The sequence below is a fragment of the Neopelma chrysocephalum genome, unplaced genomic scaffold (genome assembly GCF_003984885.1).
Source record: "Neopelma chrysocephalum unplaced genomic scaffold, ASM398488v2 Primary Assembly neopelma1_87, whole genome shotgun sequence".
NCBI classification, from domain to species: Eukaryota; Metazoa; Chordata; class Aves; order Passeriformes; family Pipridae; genus Neopelma; species Neopelma chrysocephalum.
The window spans coordinates 3,833,044-3,853,055 of record NW_020897749.1 but is presented as its reverse complement, the minus strand read 5'-3'; positions in this window follow the sequence as shown (position 1 = coordinate 3,853,055).

The following is a 20,012-nucleotide window of genomic DNA, read 5'->3' as shown; positions in this document are numbered from 1 at the left end:
TCAGTTTGAAGCCATTCCCTCTTGTTCTGTCACTATATGCTCTTGTAAAAAGTCCCTCTCCATCCTTCTTGTAGGCCCCTTTGTAGGTACTGGAAGGCTGCAACTAGGTCACCCTGAAGCCAACTCCAATTCTCTCAGCCTTTCCTCAAAGCAGAGGTTTTCCATCCCTCTAATCATCTTGGTGGCCTCCTCTGGAGTCGCTCCAACAGCCTGATGTCCTCCCTGTGCTGGGGACCCCGGAGCTGGAGGCAGCACTGCAGGTGAGGTCTCAGCAGGGCAGAGCAGAGGGGCAGAATCCCCTCCCTTGACCTGGTATCTATGGTATGTCTTTCAAAAATTTAAATACAGTATAATGAATTATCTTTCTTCCCACAGAAATCAAATTTCCTCTGCAAGCTGTTCTAGCGGTGGAACATGATAACTCATCATGATTTCTTCTGAAATAATATTACCTATTTTTTCAGTTCACTGAAGGAAAAGATACACCTCGACTTCACAGAGACAAGGCTGCTGCAGAGCAGGGGTGGCCAGCTGAGAAGTACCAGTCCTGTAAATAGAACTGTTCATTTTTGGGTTGGATTACTGCAAGCTTTCTTAGCTTCTGATAAAATGTCTTTAAGCAATTCTTCAGAGAACAGAACGGAAAAGATGAAAAAATAGATTATAAAATATTTTCACTTAAATTGGAGAGTGAAATAACCTTTATTCAAGCAAAGGCCCTGAAGAAACTCAGCACTGACCCACCACAGAGCAAAATGTGAGAACTCTGCCTCTCTCTCTATCTGGTGCAGCCCAAATTTAAACTTGATAAAATTCTACTGAGGGTAGTGGCAGTAAAGCAGAAATTTGTTCCAGTACTTCCAGTCTCCTTGAGAGAGCGAAACATTTCTCAAATGGCTAATCTATTTGAATTAAATTATGTGAACCTCACATTCATTTCAAAACCTTTTGTTCCTCCTCTTGTCAGCCTTGCAACGCAGGGAGCATAACTCTTGTCTTCAGGGAGCTGTTGCTATCAATGTAATTTAGATCAGCCTAGGTGACTGCTGTTAAGATGCATAAGTGAAGCTCAGCTAGCCTCAGGATTAAGGAGTCAGAGTGCTTCTTTCAGCACTTTGCCTCTTCTTCCTTCCCTATTACCTTGTAAAATCTGATTTTAAAGCACCAAATGCAGTAGCTTTTATAATTTTTTTATGACCATTCCTCATCTTCCATAGCCTCTCTAAATTTTATGTCTTTTCATAAATTCTTCTTTCCTCTGCTGTTTATGCTCCCAAGCCGTTCACAAAACAGTCCCTTCTCCCATTTTGTGTTAACTCTCCTCAAACACTGAATTTAAAGGTTTCTTCATAATCCTGGCCCCATTTTTCCACTCGGAAGCCTGTGTGTACTTTGCAGTTATGACAAGTGGCTTACTGTGTGCATCATTATTTATTGCAACTTATTTTTATTGGATTTCAGAATATTATTATACAATAAATTGCAGGAGGTTCACAGACTGATCACAGAAGCAGGTGAGCTGTGGGCAGAAGGTCTCTCCTACCAGTTCTACAACCAGCATGGTAATCTCCAGTGGAGTACACTGCTCTAAATTTACTCCAAGCTGCTGGGGCAAGATGCCCTGAAATTAATTTTTCAAGGTCCATTTCTAGATGGAAAAAAAAAGATTAATACTTTGGGCTTCTGTGTACAGCAAGCAGGAGGACAGTTCCTGCTGTGGTCTGGAGAACTGGTTCATGATGACAAAGAACTAAATGTCACTAAAGCACTATGCAAAGGATTTATCAGATAAAGTAGAAATGGTTCTGAGTCAGAAAACTATCTGGAATAAAGCAAAGTCTTTAATTTGCCTGAGCAAATAATTTAAGCTGTCATAATTAAAACCTACTGTGCTTGAGAAATTTCTTTGCTCAGGTAGTCATATTTAAAACTGCTCAGACAGCACAAGTTTAAAAGAGGAAAATTTGCTTGAAAAGATTTAGAACTGGCTCTTCAGCTGTGACAGACTGGAACAGTTCCATTATTGCCTGTGGAGTTAACTGGATTTATACCTGGTGAGGGTAGGGCAACAGTGTCTAACACATCATTTTCTGACAAAAAGTTGTGAATTGTGCTCCCTGTCTTTTCCCACATTCCTTTTTTTTTCATATCTGTACTTTATTATTTCAAACTGCTTTTTATTTTAATTGGGTTTTAAACTGCTTTTATTCTAAATGTCAATTCTTGTTTCAGGCTTTTTAAAAATCTTCTCAGAAAAACTGTCATACGTCACTGCTTTTCAAATCCATCCAAGTGCTCTAAAGCCAAATCAACTTGATGACTTGTGTACAAGTTGAAATAATGTGAATCATTTCTACACCTGCAAAGCTGGCATTTGAAATAAAACCTATATTTGAAATTATTTATGTCGATATACATTTTAATCACGAGCGTTTTAGAAAGAATATTTGCATGCACACATAGGAACACTTCCATGCAACAGATAGGGAGGCAAATTTCATTGGCTTATTGATTTTAGCTGCATGAGGCTATTTTTACTAAATGGATGGTTCTAATTAACTCATTTTATCTATTGCATGCAAACATTACTTATGGATTCTAACATAATCTTATGGGTTAAAGTACACATTGAATCTTATAGTCTCACATTTCATGACATATCATGGATCCTGTTTGTTATATTAATATGTCCACTTCAGCTAAATATATCCTTTACTTCAGCTACAAGTTCAAAACCATTCAGTAGAAATCCTTCATATTGAGAGGGGTCAAAAGAATGGCTGAGTACAAACTTCAGGAAAATCTTTAGGGTGAAGAGATAAGTATTACTTTAAAAACCAGGTTAATACATTCCTTTTTTTTAAATAATGAAAAGTTTTGATGTGTTTTTAACTAGAATTGATTAAATTTTCCTCTTTATTCTTTGAATTTTAATGTCTTAATTACACTTTCTCTAATAAAACAAAAATTTGCCTCTTGGTTCACAAGACACTAAAGTGTTTTTAACATTAAAAACATAGGGATGCCTTCAAATTTTGCAAAAAATTTTTCTAGAAATCCAAAACATTTTAAGCAAAGTATAGAATTATTATGTGCTGTGTTACCATATCCAGTGTCATTTTCTTGTTATGATAATAATTTCCCTTCCACAAGCTGTTAGGTCTACACAGTTCATCAGGATCAGAGAAAACCAGGCTGAAGATATGCCCAAATTTTATTTAGAAACACTAAGGGTGCTTTTCTCTTTCCCAAACTTTCAGAAACACAAATAATAGAGACCAGTATTATAAAAAAAACCCCTCAAAACCAACTAAACAAAAAAAAACCCAAATAAGCAAACAAAAACCCCAACTCCTCTTATCTGCCATTATGTGCAAGAAACACTATAAAGCTCTTTTTTTTTTTTTAATGCAATACCACTAATGCTATTGAACTGAGTTTTGGTTCTTTACTGAAAATCAGTATCATCATATTGGTCATAATTTTGAGCTGCTCTGATTCCTGTCATTTTAGAGAGAGTATTTTGTAAAGATAAAAAGCTGTTCCAGATATGGCAGAATTTCAGGGTGAGATTAGGCAATTTAAGAACTAGTTTATTTACTTTTAGAAGAAAAGAGAAGTAAAAAAGCCCAGATAAATAAATATTTAAGCATATGGAATAAAAAGCTTTTTTCTTCTTATATGTTTATGTGTATACATTGCATGTAGGTATAGTTTGAAGTAAACATAATTTAATTTGCATTTTAGATGTCTGAAGTAATCTGTGGTGAGAAATTTCCATATTAGAAAGAGTGTTTACCATAAGAAGTTTCTACCTATATCGAAAGACAAAGAACTTCTTACTGATATGAACAAAACAAGGCTAATAAATAAAAGAAAAACCATTTTGCCAGTACTGGAATGATACTGCCATACCATTCACTTTGCAAGGCTTTGCAATCCAAAACACTGTGTGTGCATGAGAAAGAATGGAAAAGAAACTGTTAGATGCAAAGAAATAAATGGACATTTTAATAAAAAAAATTAAAATAGTTATATAATTTAAAACATTTGTGCCTAGCATATAAATGCAAAGCTCAGAATATATTACGATTTTTCTTTCTTTCCTAAAACTATCAAGCAGAATTTTATTATCTTAAGTTAATTGATCAAATGCTTTTAATTATACAGCTGAGGAGGCTGAAATATATGGATAAAAAGATTTTCTTCTCTTTAAGTCCTGACATGAACTATCTTAAGGAACTACCTTTAAGTCATGTCTATTTATAGCAGCCAGAAGGAGATAGAAAATTGATTAAATACATTTCAGAGCTTCAGTGATACTTTATCTGTCTCAGAAGAGTTTAAATGTGTCTGCCTTTAGAGAGAAGTCTTTTAAGTCACTATTTTTTTTTTGTTTTCTTTTGCTTTGTTTCTCTTTTAACAGACCAATTATCTGAGAGATAATTATGTAATTTACAATCTGTGTGTTGTTTGTTTTTCCCCACAGAAAAATCTGCTTCATTGAACTCTATTGTTCAGGCAGCAATTTCATACTTATTCCACTACTTCATAATAAAACATATTTGTTGTGATATTCAAGTCCGGAGAAATGTTAGACATTCATCCTTCTTGCCTCCAGCTCATCAATAATAGGTTTTGGCCTTAGAGCAATTTCTGTTAGTGATATTTTATTTCTTTAAAGTCTCCAGGTATGCTCTGTTATGAAAACCTCCTTATCACTGGCAAGTCTTGGAGTGTCTTCCATTTTTGAATACACATGTCAAATTGGATTTCTGACCTTGGGAGACGTCCTCTCCAGCAGAGACCATCCAATATGTGCTATGAAAAAGAAAAAAAAGCTGTGACCCTGGTCCTCTCGTCGCTTACAGGGTAAATTTCTAACAAGCCTTTCCAGCAAATCCCTGGGAACAGCTTAGCACGTAATTGCCAGGTGGGCCAGCTGGCTGGAGGTAAGGAAGCTGCATCCACTTGGCTGCCAGCAAGATCTCAGGAGAAAAGTACAAGCCAATTTTTCCGCATGAAAATACAGGCAACTTTTGTGGCTCATCCCTGGATATGAAACCAGCAAGCGGAGACTGTACAGCACTACTAGCACATCAGTGCGTTGTGCCAGATTTAAAATGAATTTACAGGGGCTTTTTGAATTGAGAATCTGAAACAAACCTCAAAGAGGAGCTATTCCACATTGACCAATTTCTTTTGTTCCACTTCCCTCAAAGTAACAGTTTAAGCATAATTCTGTGTAAATGAAAAAGTGAATAAAATAATCTTATTTCTTTACTAATTTCCTTCACTGCTGTTCAGCCAATAAATGGGCAACATGACAGACAGATTTTACTCACATCTTCCCATATGGAGTATAGGCTACTGCTGAATCCAATGAAAAAGAACTTTTCCTTCAGCGTTAGAGTTTCTGACCCTACTCTCAGGTACATTATTTAATCAAATATCATTTTTTGAGTGACTAGGGGAAAAAAATCTGCAATGTGTAATTTGAAGAAACTGACAGAAAATCTTCTTCTGGCATTGTTGGCTTAAATATCTAGTTGGAGTTAATAACAGAAATAAAGACACTTTTAGTTAAATTCTACATGTTTAAAATCCTTTAAAGAATACCAAAATTCTGAAAATTCAGAGGAGTTTTCAATAGATCAAAAGGAGAAGAAAAGTTAAGATCTGTAACTGACTTACTAAATGCAGAGGATGCTGCTCCAAAAGGGGCTCACAATCCCATTCTCTGTATCCCTGACTGTGGAACCCTCCAAGAAAACAGATTTGGAAACAACAAATAATTTCTATAGTTCAAATGTAAAAAATTGAGTTGAGTTTTTAAAAACTGGAATAACTGCGTAAGTTTAATATCTAGAATATGAAAATAATTTTTAGATTTTATGGGCAATTTGGACAAAGTTGTTGACTTCTTATACTTTAGTGACTTCATATTATAAACAGCTCATAACATTATAAATACATTATAAACAGTTGGGCCCATCACTATTAAATTTTACATATATGTGGGGTTCACTCAGCATCATACAAAATAAGATTTGAAATCCCTGGACATGTTTCTTAACAGTGTTTAGATAGGAATACAAGAAAATGTTAACAAAAACTGTCATAATTCCATAGATTTGGAGGATGTTGAGTGAAAAAAGGAATAGCCTTGAAAAGTTTCTGCTAATGGATGTAGATCCCTCTTTTCTAGGGAATTTTCTAGGGAATTTCTAAGGTTATTCATGAAAAAAGAAATTGAATCCTTTCAGTTTCAACTGGAGAATTTATTCAGAGGATTTGGACTCTTCATGAATCTTATCAGGAAATAATGAGATGCAATGCCTCATAAATTATAAAACAAGCATGGGTTTTGAAGTGACTTTTGAAATCCTTGTAAGCTGTCAAAAAACCCTCCTAATTCTATTCACTTACAAGCAAAAAAAAAAAAAATTATCTCCTATTTCAGGAATGATTTACGAATAGAGCATTTTGAGCCTGCGTGGAGGCACAGAGTTTTGTAGATCCAGGCAAAGACTGCAGGTCCTGTAGTTCTTAGCTATTAACATCATCCACTTTAGTCCTTTAGTCCAAAATTTCCAGATGTTCAGCAACCCTGTCAGTCTGCTCAAAGCCCTTATGTCCCGAACAGATGGCAGAGTTTAAATGCCTGGTGCGTGCACAGAGATGTGCCAGAGTTCTCCCCTCCTGCCACACACGCCATGTGCAGCGGGGAGCCAGCTCTGTGCTCATGCACTGCAGCCCCTTGAGCTTCAAGGAAGATTATTTGTAGAGTCAATCTCTGATTAGGATGTGTCAGATTCGCTGTGTTTGTGCTGGCTATTTGCCCTGTACAGGTACAGCAGTTCTGGTAGGTCTCTGCATGTCAGCGTGTGCGGGATTTCCCAGATGTGCAGGGTGGAAGCTGTCAGCACAGAGCCTCACACCACATCACACAGCACTGGGGTTTTGTGCCTCTGTTCAGGGCAGGGGCTATCTGTGTACCTTTGTATTTCCACTTTCATCTCTTCTGTCTCTGAAAAGACGGTGCTGAGGAGTTCATCTATCTAGAGACAAGTGAATATATTATTGCTATTATCTCTTGCTTGTGCTAATCATAAGCACATGCCAAGGTTAGAATAATTGAAAGAAAATCCAAGAGCACTGTGATAAAGTAGTATGGAAGTGAGGGTCATGGAGCTGATTAAACTTTTGTGGACAATTAAGAACACCTTATTTTGAGCAGACATCTGAGTAGAAAACTGAACTTAAAGCCATGATAACAAAAGAGCTCAGTCAGATTAAACAACTCATGTTGCAACCAAAGGTGAAATTTGAGGACCACTCTGAGTAGTTTTAAAGCTGGACTGAGTAATAGTGCCTTAAGAGCCTATTGACACATAGAAATATAAATATGGGCTTAGATCAGTTGTGTTTTGACTGTTCCTGCTAAAAGGTTTTGAAGTGAAAGACTGGTGGTTTTGTCTTGAATGAATGGATGCATCACACACTGCTCAGAGTTCATGGAATTGTAGAATATACTGACTTGGCAGGGACCCATAAGGATGATCAAGTCCATCTCCCAGCCTTGCACAGGACACCCCAGTTATCAATTCAGTCTCCCTGCCTTGGAAAGCTTTATGTTTTGCCCAGGTTTCAGCTGATGAAAAGTAATTTTTGTGGCTATACTGGAGTACACAGCCATGACACTGGGTGAGTTTTCCAGGTGTGGCACACACAGATAGTAAGGATGCATGGAACAGATACAATGAGCCTGCTTCTTTGCATAGTGTTGCTTATGAAAAAAACTCCAACAACTAAATGTAGGTTACTTAAAACAAAAGAAGCCTTCAATGCCAGCTCTGGAAGGTGAACAAAGACTAAGATGAAAAGACCTGGATGTTCAACAGGAGATTAGATTGCCTAAGGTTGAGCTGTTCTTTGAACAGTATTCTCCAGAACTATAGAAACAATCTTTGTATGCCTATTTTGTCTAAGTAAATTAAGAAATTATTTTTTCAGGTTCTTCACCAGGTTCTATAAGAGATGGCTGAAGAAAATGTTAAAGCATGTTAAAGCATTCATTATACAGACAGAGAAATATGACTACTCATTTGTGGTTGCAAAACTGCTGAATTTGTTTCTGTAGTTTCTCAATATAGAAATTCTATTGTTATCTTGATATTTGTTTTAAGCAAGACCATTCCCTTTAGAAAGAAACTATATATGAAACTGTTTCTTTTTCAGGCTTTTTTCCCCCTCCAAGCTTCTTTTCAAGCTACAGTTGACTATTCAGAACAATATAGCCTTGATTAATTATATCTGTATCAATTATAAGCTTACAGTGAGTTATCACGTTTAAGAGATTTCTCTTTTCTCTGCCAACTCAAGAAACACTAGGAAAAATACCATGTCTGTATGGTGTGGATCTCTGTAAAAGAGACTGTGTGGATCTCTGTAAAAGAGTGGAGTTTAATTTGGCAGAAATGAAATGTATGTGATGCTACCATGTCTGAGTTCAGAAAGAGTAGTGCACCCATGCATAATAAAGTTAGTCACTTGGGTCCTATAGAGTGGCAAATATTTGCAACTCTGAAGAAGTAAATGGGGTTGAAAAAGTTTCTGACAGGGAGGTATGTAGTTCTCTTGAATGGTACAACCATGCCACTGTTTTCTTCTTGCCACTGTTTGTTCTGCATAAAAATCACACATGCATTTCGGCACTCACTAGATGTTTAGCTGCTGTAGGTTCATTACCACATTTGCATATTTGTATGTTACCTGTCCTCAATTTCTGGCTTGTTTTTACTGCAGTGAAACTGCACCTGATTTATACTATAAGAGAAAAGGCAAAAGAAGCCCAGCAGACACAATTTACTGTTTTACTAAATGATTCATAATCATATGGCAGTGTTTTCTGTGTACTTTGCACTGCTCTTTCAGAATGTTCCTCTTCAAGGAGAAAGAAAGAAAATATCTTCAGAAAGAGACTCAATATAACATGGTTTGCTCATCTTCTAACAAGACTGTGGGCTGGTCATGTACACAGACCTTCAAGTAATTTAATAAGAGGAGGAAAGACCCAATACATACTTTTTCCCCTTTGACTTAAGAAGTAGTTCAAGCAATATAGAAATCTAGATTTACTTAAGCAAGTTCCTGTTTGCTTTTTATTCTCTATCTGAAAGTTGCTATTTAGCTGTACATGTCCCTTTGTGTTGTTTTGTCAAAGGAAGAAATGCAAGCCAATGGAAGGAAATACTCAGATGACAAAATTATTTGAAAGCACAGATTCAATCTACGTAAACACAAACAAAAAGTATTGCCTGAAAACATCCTGGAATTGGAGGTCAATCACCTCCTGGACTTGGAGTCCTGCAATACCATCATATCACAGAAAACAAACAAAAGAACAAGCTACTAGTCAGCCCCTGAAACAAAACGCAGCTTAACAGAAAGCTGTGTGAATATGTGGTGAAACTTTGCAGTCTTATTGGGAATTGTCTATCAAACTGTTAAGTCCAGCCATGGGATGCAGTGCCTGACTGAATCAGCACAGAAGAAAGCTGCTCACGAAGGAAATTACAAGTGCTGTATAATTCAGCATATTGCTTTAAATGGCTCACACTCGAATCTCAGATTACCAGTTTTTCATTGTGCCTTCTGTAATTTTCAACACTGTGTCTGCAGAAATAATGCTATATTTTTTTTAAAGAAATATCAACAAATATGAGTCAGCCAGAGGCTTTCTTTCCTTAAACAAGGACTGCCTGAGTGCCATGGAATATCTGCTAAAATGAGAGTGCAACCAAGAGTGCTTGGAACCCCTCAGGTGTGCTCAGCCCGAGACTTTTAGTTGTAGATTCCCACATCCCTGAACTCTGGGATGCCCCCAAAGGCTGTTCTCCCTACACCGCCCCTGGGCTCCCTCCAGAGTCCCCATGGAAAACCTTCACCACCACTAAACTACCAAGGGCCTAAAGAACAGAAAAGCTTGTATGCCTAGAGGTAGGATCATTTTTCCCTTGGGTATTTTTGGAGCTAGGTGTATCCCATAGTCAAGATTGCCCTTTGCCACTAACCAAAGGAACAGTCCTCTAATATTACCTTAACAAGAAAAGGCCACTGTGTCACTGTATGTACATCAAATAACACACTGCCCTCATCACTCAATTACAGTCATTAAATGGCTGAAATAGAGTATAACAGTTCACAACCACAGACTGGTACTCTGTGTGGCAGCTTGTAATGCAACTATTCAATTTATACTTGGCTCCTGACAATGCTATCATCAGTCATTTCCTCCCACAATCACAAGAGCTGATTTCTCTCTCACTAGTACAGGCTAAGAAGAATAATTTTTTCCTCTCTGGAGATTTAAAATGTGAAATATAATTGGCGGTGTACAAATGCCAAGAGAAAGCCTGACATTTGTTTTTTCCATTTTCTATTACTATTACATATCACTAGCTATTATTATTATTACTCTATTTTGTATTAATCCTATATTACTATTATATATTACATCTATTTTTATTAAGTAACAGATTCCAATATATGTTTAAAGACACACATAAGTACTGCTAAGATGAAATAGGAAACAATTCTTCAATTGCTAAAACAGGTACTAATACCTTAAAAAGATAATTATTTAATTATAAGAATAATATCACACATACATTTCAAGGCCACACTGTGCAGTAAGTTTTAGGCTACTTCTGCTACACCGGAGATTCATTTCCAAATGGTCTTGAGACTTGGTACCTTGTAGGACACCTGTGCAAAAAATAACAAACATCATAAAAGAACCATCTGCCTGGGGCTATAAAATACAAAAAATACCACTGGTCCTGCAAGTTTCTGAACTGCAGTTGACTGAAGAATGCAAATACTGTTCATGGAAGGCATTGTAACACCCTGGTCCTCTCACACTGTGTGTTAGCTTTCCCTATTGCTGGAGATAGAACAGTGGCATACCAGGCTCAGCTAAACCAGTGTGGCCACTTTCAGCTTCTTCTGAGGATGATCAGAGACTGTTGAGTGTTACAAACTGGGGATGAGAGTCTATGTCCTGGAGAACTGAGCAAGAAAGAAATAAGCAGACAGCTAATTTTGTTGCCTGACATTGTCAACAAATGCTGGATTTCCTTCCACTTCTACTTTGCATTTGACAGTTCTCTTAAAAGAAAGACTATGCATCACAGTCGACTCTTACAGATTGAAGCAGATTGCTTTGCCACCAAAGATGTCTTCTGTACCAATACCAGCAGAGTCAATTCCTTTCCTTCACCTGATGCTTTTCATTCCTCTTCCCACATCTCAAACTGCCATCCATTTAGCTGTGCTGAGAACACTATATGGCCAAGTTAACAAAACTGATCAGAATAACGGGCTGAGGTTGGAATCTGTACACTCATCTGGCCTGGTGTGTGATTTTGCAAACAACTGTGTTGACTGCTGTAGAGTAGAAAAAATGAAGTAGAAACTGTAAGTTTGTGAGTCAGTATTGCTGTTCCAGCCAGCAGGTCATGAAAATGTCACCTAATAAAGAACAATTTACATATTGATACAGTCTTTCTCAAAACAAAATATTGAAAGGGATTTGTCTTGGAGAATCTCCCCATTTTTTATATTTTTCTAGAGGTTTTTTTCCTCCTTTTTTTTTTTTCTTTTTTAGTTATTCTTTCTGCGCTGCTGGTCATATTATCAAAGTCTGTTGTGAATTTTATTTTTCCATGGGCTTTTGATGGCCTTCAAACTCTACACCTGGTTAGATTAGGGTTATGTTAATGACATTGAGCCATTCATTCCATCATGATTAGGAAAATATTGTGTATTTATGTATAGTCCTAAACCATGGGCACTTAGCTTGAGTTGAAGTGCAACTGGCTAAGGAGAAAATCCAGTGCTATGCTGAACTGAGACTTCGTCAAGTTGAAGGATCAGAGTAGAAATGAAAAACAGAAAAAAGGTAATGGAATGAAACCAGTGAATAATAAAAATTATATTGGGAATGTACAATTATGGAATTTGGTGTTATTCTCCTCACAGAAAACAGAATTTTTTATGAGAGTTAATTAGAGGTTGATTTGTAATTCTTCAAATCTCTAAAAATGTAAATATTTTATAATGTCTTCTCCTATTGAAATGCCACAAATAGTTGACTATTATGCCAATTGAGAATTATTGATCTCCAAAAAGGAGGCAGCTTACTGACTTTCATTCTGTGATTCTGTGGGGGGAAAAAACCCCAAATAATTACGCTGTGCAGGGAAACGAGGGTAAGCAAAGAAACAAGAGAAAAAACAGCAAGGAAACTACCTCTGGATACTAAATAAATCCTCTTACACAGGCTAAATTTATCACAATGAAAAAACTAACACTTAAACATTCACCCAATTGCAAGATGCACCCAATTTCTGCAAACAGCTCACAGTTTACATGGTTAAGTGAACGTGCTTATAAGGTACATACACAGAAAAAACTGTTCAGATCCCTGTTCACAAAGCCACTGCTAATGTACAAGTTATTTGATTATAAACTTCACCAAGGTCTTTTACTCCTGCACAAGCAAGAGCTGGAGTCTCAACATTTAAGTGCTGATGTGTTTAATCCCACTTATCTCGGACTTCCTCTTGTTGTTTGTGCCCCTCCCATGCTCGGGACCTCACAGACTTCTGGGGCTGAAGAGCAAAAATGTCCTGTTGTGCACAAGACCTGATTCTAGACAGTTATCAAATAACTATGAGGTGCATGGCAGAGGGACACACCTTCCAGCAGGGACAAACCTCTATACCCACAGAGAAAAGAACATAGCTTTTCCTTGTGCTGAGGACTTGATAGTGCTTTTACTACTACTTAGCACACATCTTTGCACTGCAGAATCACTCATCTGCATACACAGATAATTAGTCTTTATAATTGTCTACTTCTTTTAGCAAGAAGCTAATTCTACACTTGACAGTGGTGTAAAAAAAGTTATCTGGAAAACAAAAAATATATTAATTTTTGGTGATGATGTAATGCAATGTAATTTAAGAGACGTCCTACCTATGATGTGCAGGTAACAATGTTTATATCACAGACAGAACTATTATGGATATTTCTGTATGCACAGGACATTGACCCTGATACAGCAAATTACTTCAGTACATGCAGAATTAAACCATATGAATAAAACCTCTGTGAAACTAATCATACCTTTGAAATTAGATATCTACTTAAACTGCTGGTTGAGTTAATCCCTAGAGAATTAAAATTTAAAAATTAACAAAAATCCAATAAACTTTTTGTCATTAATTTTTTTTTTCTGTAATGATTGCTTTTAAAGAGCAGGATACGATTCCTTCTAGAATTATAATGTTTTTAAAAAATCCTCTCCTTGCTTCAAGATTGTATGGTATAGATGCCAACATATTTAGTAAATCAAGACTAAAATCAAAACTCCTGGTGCTCGCAGAACTATCTCTACCTGGTTTTACCAGGATTTCTGTATGCCTTTGCTGATGTTATGGAGTAGGCTAATGGACAAGCATGTGGAATCAAGTTTTCTCTGAGCTGCAGCAGTGTGTATCTACTGAATAATTTGTTTAGGCCAGCTTTACTGGCAAGTCCTTCTCATTCTGATCTTCATCCCTAAGGAAAATGAAACTGCTTCCACTTCAAAAAAACCCCAAAACTATGGAAGTTATTCCTCAATTTGTAATTCTTTTCTGGTTTTTGTTACAGGAATCCCAAACTTTTTATCAGCTTTTCAAAAGCCAGATGTTGCTGGCAAAGGAGCATATTCTCTGAGCCCACAGAGGGTGAGCTGCAGCTGGTCGAAGACATGCTGGGATGTTATAATTTTGTTTTGGCTTGCTTTCCTAGCCAAAAGAACCCCAGGGTCACTAATTGTCCTGATAAACATCTCTTCTGAACCTTTTATTATGAAAAAATAAATAAAAAATGGCCTAACATCCTAAAGGATAAAACAGTATGTAAAAATGCTACTGCTCATTAAAAAAATCACTTTGGCTTAGATCAAATGATTAATCATTAAATGCAACTGTATGACTGCATAGAGATAAATAACAAAGGAGTGTGTGGAAAAGATATGAGGAAAACTCTTCTTAAAACCTAAAAGTGCAAGAATAAACTATTTTCCGAGTAATACAGTGACTACAAACTTGTTTACCACACATCTTTCCTGAAGACTTATAAGGGCAAAATATTTTGACTAATATAGATACATTTGCACCCTAAAACATGAATAGAAAATAATTATCTGTTTCCAAAAACAAATATATCTTTTATAAAAAGTAGAAGCACAAGTACTATGTAACCATGGAGATATGGCATGTGTGTTTATGTTATATGCACCTATTTAATTTATAATTTATAGGTCTGCTTTCACTTTCATTTTATATTGCTGCAGCTAAAGGTTCAGCCAGGCTAAATATAAATAAATAGAATTTACGCATATCTAATCTGGGTGATAACAGATTTTTCACTGGTGTGAATATTGAACAGGTAAGTGTACCCACTTTTTTGCTTATCACTGTATCAGTGGATATGACTACCAATTTAAATATTAATGAAATGAAAGAAGTCTATTGTTAATAATGATGTCACTCTTTTAATAGCCTAATAGATTTGTGAAATTGTACATGCCTTAAAGACATGTAGCTGTCTTAAAATGAGAAGTCCTGCAGGCAAGCTTGAGACAGTTACTGCATATCAAATTAGCTGTGTAATGTCCTTGGCACTTCAAAAATCTTAGGGTAGAGCTGCTGTCCTACAAATGCCAAGGCAGTAAAGGTAACACTGACCTCCTCCATAAAGCACGTCAGCAGAAGTGTTTTGGTGTCGTGAATGGACCCCGGTGGAGCTCTGCAGTTGTGATTAATACTGAGGCAGAAGCCATAATTCTGATGAGCCTTTAATACAGTAAACCAGCAGAAGCAGTTAAGGGCATTGTCTGAGAGAAACGGAGAGGAATTTAATCAAGTTGCTAATATACTTTGACCAGGACTCTCAGGAACTCTTAACTGGAAACACAGTCTTAAAGGGATTGAGACATTTCAGCTCATGGCTCTTAAGGGGACAGTTACTCTTACAACTCTGCTGAAAGAAGAGAGCAGTACCTTGGTAAACATCCGTCACTTCTGCAAGGAAAAATAATATTTTGCATTCTCCTGAGTATTCAGTTTGGGTTGCATGTAAGCTATGATTGTGATCTGATGAAGGACAGAGGGCAGAAAGGCTGAATTTATGAAGACTAATGTAGTTTAGGAAAGTTAATTTCCCTTCCTACAGTCAGCATTCCATGGAGAATTTTGCACAGGGAATATTCAAGCTACAGCCTCCTCCCTATTGCCAAAAGAGATTTTACAACTGAACAAAAAACACTAACAGGGACTGTGCAGGCAATGCATTGCCTCTAATACTGAAAGCACTGTAATCCTGAAATGTGACAGCACTGCAGATCCTGAGCCCTGGCACTCATCTGGATTGCCAACAGCTTATGGACTAAAGTAATAACTACATTCATTTAAACTTACTAACTAATTATACGTGGATCTTTATGCCCAGAGAGGAAATATTCTCCTATTATTCCATGCTGGCCAATGCAAAACAGCATAGTGACAAAGAAAAGGATTCAGATCTGTCAGGAGCATTGAACTACATTAAAACAGACATATTTTGTAAATCCAGTAGCATCTTTTTGCTAATTCCATGAGAAAATATACTCAGACATGCAAAACCAGCCAGTCATTATTCACTGATACTGACAATACATGAACAACAGGCAGACTTAGAGACATTTTCTAGAGCAGCCTATACCTTTTGTTAGAAGATGTTATTGATCCCCAATAGACTGTAAATCAGAAGGGGATTCTAAACCAGTTCTATTTCTGTTCTTGGAGTAATGGTCTAATTAAAGTGGTACCTCTTAATCAAATTCTTTCATGCTCTTCTCCGTTGAACATCCTATTGGTCTATATAGAGTACCAATGACTCACTTCTTACTAAATACAATATTGTCTCAAAAATGATTTTGCATACTGAACTACAAAAACTTTGCTGAGGTCAGCAAGTCTTAGAGTCATTGGCAAAATTTTCAGCTAAATCTACAGTAAGTGATCTGTATATAAGCACGTGACTTCTACAATATTCCAGTGCTGTAGAAAGAGATAACCTCAATGGATTTTAGAAAATGAGAGGATTTGTATGAAGTTTTGCACAGAAAATTTTATCTATTTAACAAATAAATCAATCTACATGTCTGTGCTTTCAGGAAAACCAGAAGAAGACTCCTTGTATTGCTGAAGTTTTGCATGTCAACCATGTGCCAGGGTCCAGTATCTCTGACCAGATTTTTTTTAGATATTCCCTACATGGAGGGTGTAATGCTTAATGTCAGATACACTTTTCCCATCATTTCATACAGTTCTTTATCAATGTTTGATAAGTGAAAGTAAAAGCAATTGTCCAAGGGACTTAATTTTTGTCAGAAAGCAGGAAGAGCCCTTCTCACCAGGGGGACAAGCAGGAGCTGAGATGACCCCAGCACTGATAGCATCTTACTGAGGGGACACAGCCCTGCAGAGCTGAGCCAGTGTTGGTGAGCTGGCCATCAGATGGCCCAGGCAGGGCACGGGGATGAACTGGATCACCTCAGGGAGGCATCCAGGAACAAATGGGCCCAAGGCCAGGGCTGGAGACTGGCATTCCTACTGGCACTCCAGCTGCATTAGGAGAAGTGTCGCCAGCACAGGTAGAGGGAGGTAATCCTTCCACTCCGCTCAGCACTGGTGAGATCACACCTGAAGTGCTGGACTCCCCAGTACAGGAGAGATGGACATACTGGACAGAGACCAGCTAAAGGCCCCTAAAATATTAAGGGACTGAAATGTGTCTCCTGTGAGGAAAGGCTGTGAGAACTGGGGCTGTTCACCCTGGAGAAGAGCAGGCTGAGGGGGAGTCTTATCTATCAATGCAGGTAATTATCTGAAGATAGGATGCAAAGAGGATGGAGCCAGATTAGTATTTTGACTTTGTAGGTGTCATTTCCTTGTTTGCTGGCAGACCGAGCAAGCTGTCAACTGAAATAAGCCTTATACAACTGAATGACCTCATAAAAAAGGTATTTTTTTACATTGATTTTATAAATCCTGACCCACTAAGCTAGTCCTGCCAACACTGAGACCTTTCACTGTTCTACATTCTGACAGAGAACCTTCTTTAAAGCTTCCTTCAGCCTAATACTACCATCGGAAAATATCTGGAAGTCACTCAGAAAGCTATGAGACTTTCAATCACAAAAATTCCTTCTAGCAAGTTTCCTCTCTCATTAAGACAAAATTAAAATGTATTCCACATTAAAAGTTATATTTCCTTCAGCTTATCATAACTGATTCTACACCTATTTACCGTGACCTTTTAATCTCTTAAAATGAATCCCATACTTTCTGTTATTCTCTGTAATGCTGATGTTCTATGAAGCCTGTACTGTATGTGTGGTCAGATTTGAACTAGGCTGATTTAAAGGCTTCTAGGGATCCTTGAAAATAAATAAATTTAAAAAAAGTTTTGATAGGAAAAGTAGAGAGACTTTTGCTCTTTCAAGATTCACAACGGAGAAGCTCTTTCACTTAAACTTTGATCAGCAATAAGACTTGGGTTTATTTTGGCTGATGTCTATCTCTATTTTGCAATATACCAGTTATCCTTCTGAGTGAAAGGTGAAGAGCAAATTAACGCTAATCAGCCTTATTTTCCTAGAGACAACTGATTGTGGGCTAAATCCACAGGGTAGGAAAACTCACCATCTTTGTTAAAGCACAGCATAAAAGCAAAGTCCAGAATCAAGCAGAATTTGTCAATGACTGTAATTCAAAACTGAAAGTTCTCACACCTGAAGAAGAAAAGATCTGGATTTGGTCTCCTCTGCTGAAACAGCTTCTATACTTTATATTCAACACTTCTGATTTAAATACAACGGCTGGTCTAGGAGTTTAGGTATTAGAGTCCAAATCTTAAGCAACATTTTAGGGTTGAAAGCCCTTTCTTGTACTAACCCCTAGTTAGTTTTTATTTGGCAGGAGTAATGACCTGAGAAAGAGTTGCTGCAGCAGCAGCACTTTTCTCTAAGCTGCAATTGTGGCTTTGTATCCAACTTTTCAATATGCAATTAGTAGTGAAGACATAACATTTGTAGTATTTTCCTAATGAAATATACTGGATTCTACAGTATTCAATGGGAAATTTCTGATCTTTTCTAAAGAGGATTTTCTGTTCACATTTGAAGGGAGGTGAAGCTTAGCATGACAAGAAGAAATGGTCTGGAACTGTGATGTACGGTCTATTGAAATATTGGAAGATAATGGTTTTGTTAACCATGGAAGTAAGTTGAAATTCTGAAAGCACTATATGAATATACAGCTTGTCTGACACAAGCAGCCTCACTTGCTGTAAAACAGGTGTTCACTGAAGTAAAACTAGACAGAAGTACAAATACTTGAGTGATTACATTCTGATAGGCATTCTAAGTTTTTATGAATGTTTCCTATAGATGTGTCAGTGAGATAAATGCCTGTGTCAGCCCTAGTATGTGCTGACTTTTCATTTTCAAATAATTTTTAATGATTTTTTTTTATGTTGAGCAATATGACACATATTTGTGAGTGATTTCCTCTCATTTTGCAGTAGGAAAAGGAGAGAAAGTATAGATCAGGTTGGTAGAACCAATAGTTTGTGTTCTGCAAAAAATGAATTAAAAATTGTGGAAATGAATTTTTGATTAAGATCAGTGACTCCATAAACCGTCAAAATGGCATGCAGCATCAGCAAGAATAATTTCTGCTGAGCAGACTGCTAAGAAAATAGTAGAGACTCTAGAAATACTTCTTTTCGAATATACCAAGAGCAGAATGAAATCTGGCTCCTCCTGCCTGTGCAGTCTGTGCAGAAACAAAGGAGCTTGTCTTTTCAACTTTGAATGAAAAAGGCCATGAAAATATTTTAATTTGAATGCTTATCTTCCCACTGTCCACACAGTTATTATTTTACTGCTTTTGTTTTTTTAGAGGTACCAGACTATCAGATTGTGTTTAAAGCATATAATTTCTGCAAAAGAAGTTAGACTGCAGCCAAAATGAATCATCTTTTAATCATGCCTACCTGGGGGCATACAAATCATTTGCAGATGGTTTCCTTATTCTCAACATTATACACAATGTTGTATATCATATCTCTACATGGGATTTAGATTTCCTGAATTATTTGACCACTCACAAATTTTGCTTCCCTATCTGAGTCTATCACCATTAGGAACAAAGACTCACAACAATAATAATTGTTGCTGAAAGATATCTTCAATTTGCAGTCCGGTCCAATTCATAAGTTTATCCATTTAAAACCAGCTTCCACTTCTGCAGTATATCAGTGATTAATGTGTATCTTAAATTATTTACTTGTAATAAAGGTGTGTAAAAAATTATTCAGAGGTCATAAAAAAAATAAGGAAAGAAGCATCGTAAATATGTTAAGGCATGAAGCATTTTAAGCAGGATACACAGTCGAGCCATTAAAGGCAACATTTCACTAATATTTTTTATGAAATTAGATACAGGTACCTAAATTCTGGAGTCTTTTAAAGAATAACGTTTTTCTCTGCCATTTTCATATGTGGCCTAGACTATGACCACTTGCAGTGATCACACATGATTCTCAAAGTGTGCTTCTATCTGCATCTGGTGCCATTAAATACTGCATTAAAAAATTAATTTCCTCCCACCACAGAAATGCATCCCTATCTGAAGAAGCCCTGTGTGTCAGAGGCAAATAGGTAAGCCTCTGAAAGGCAGCAATCCCTGGTTTTGAAGTGGATAAATCATAAGAGTCATATGTCTTAAGTTTGCTAAGACATGAGCTTAAATGCTCTGGGACCCTCAAGTTGCTGGAGGCACATCTGTAATCACTGGCATCATCTGTAATGATTTAGTGCACTGCCTGGCCAGTGACTGTGGATCCTG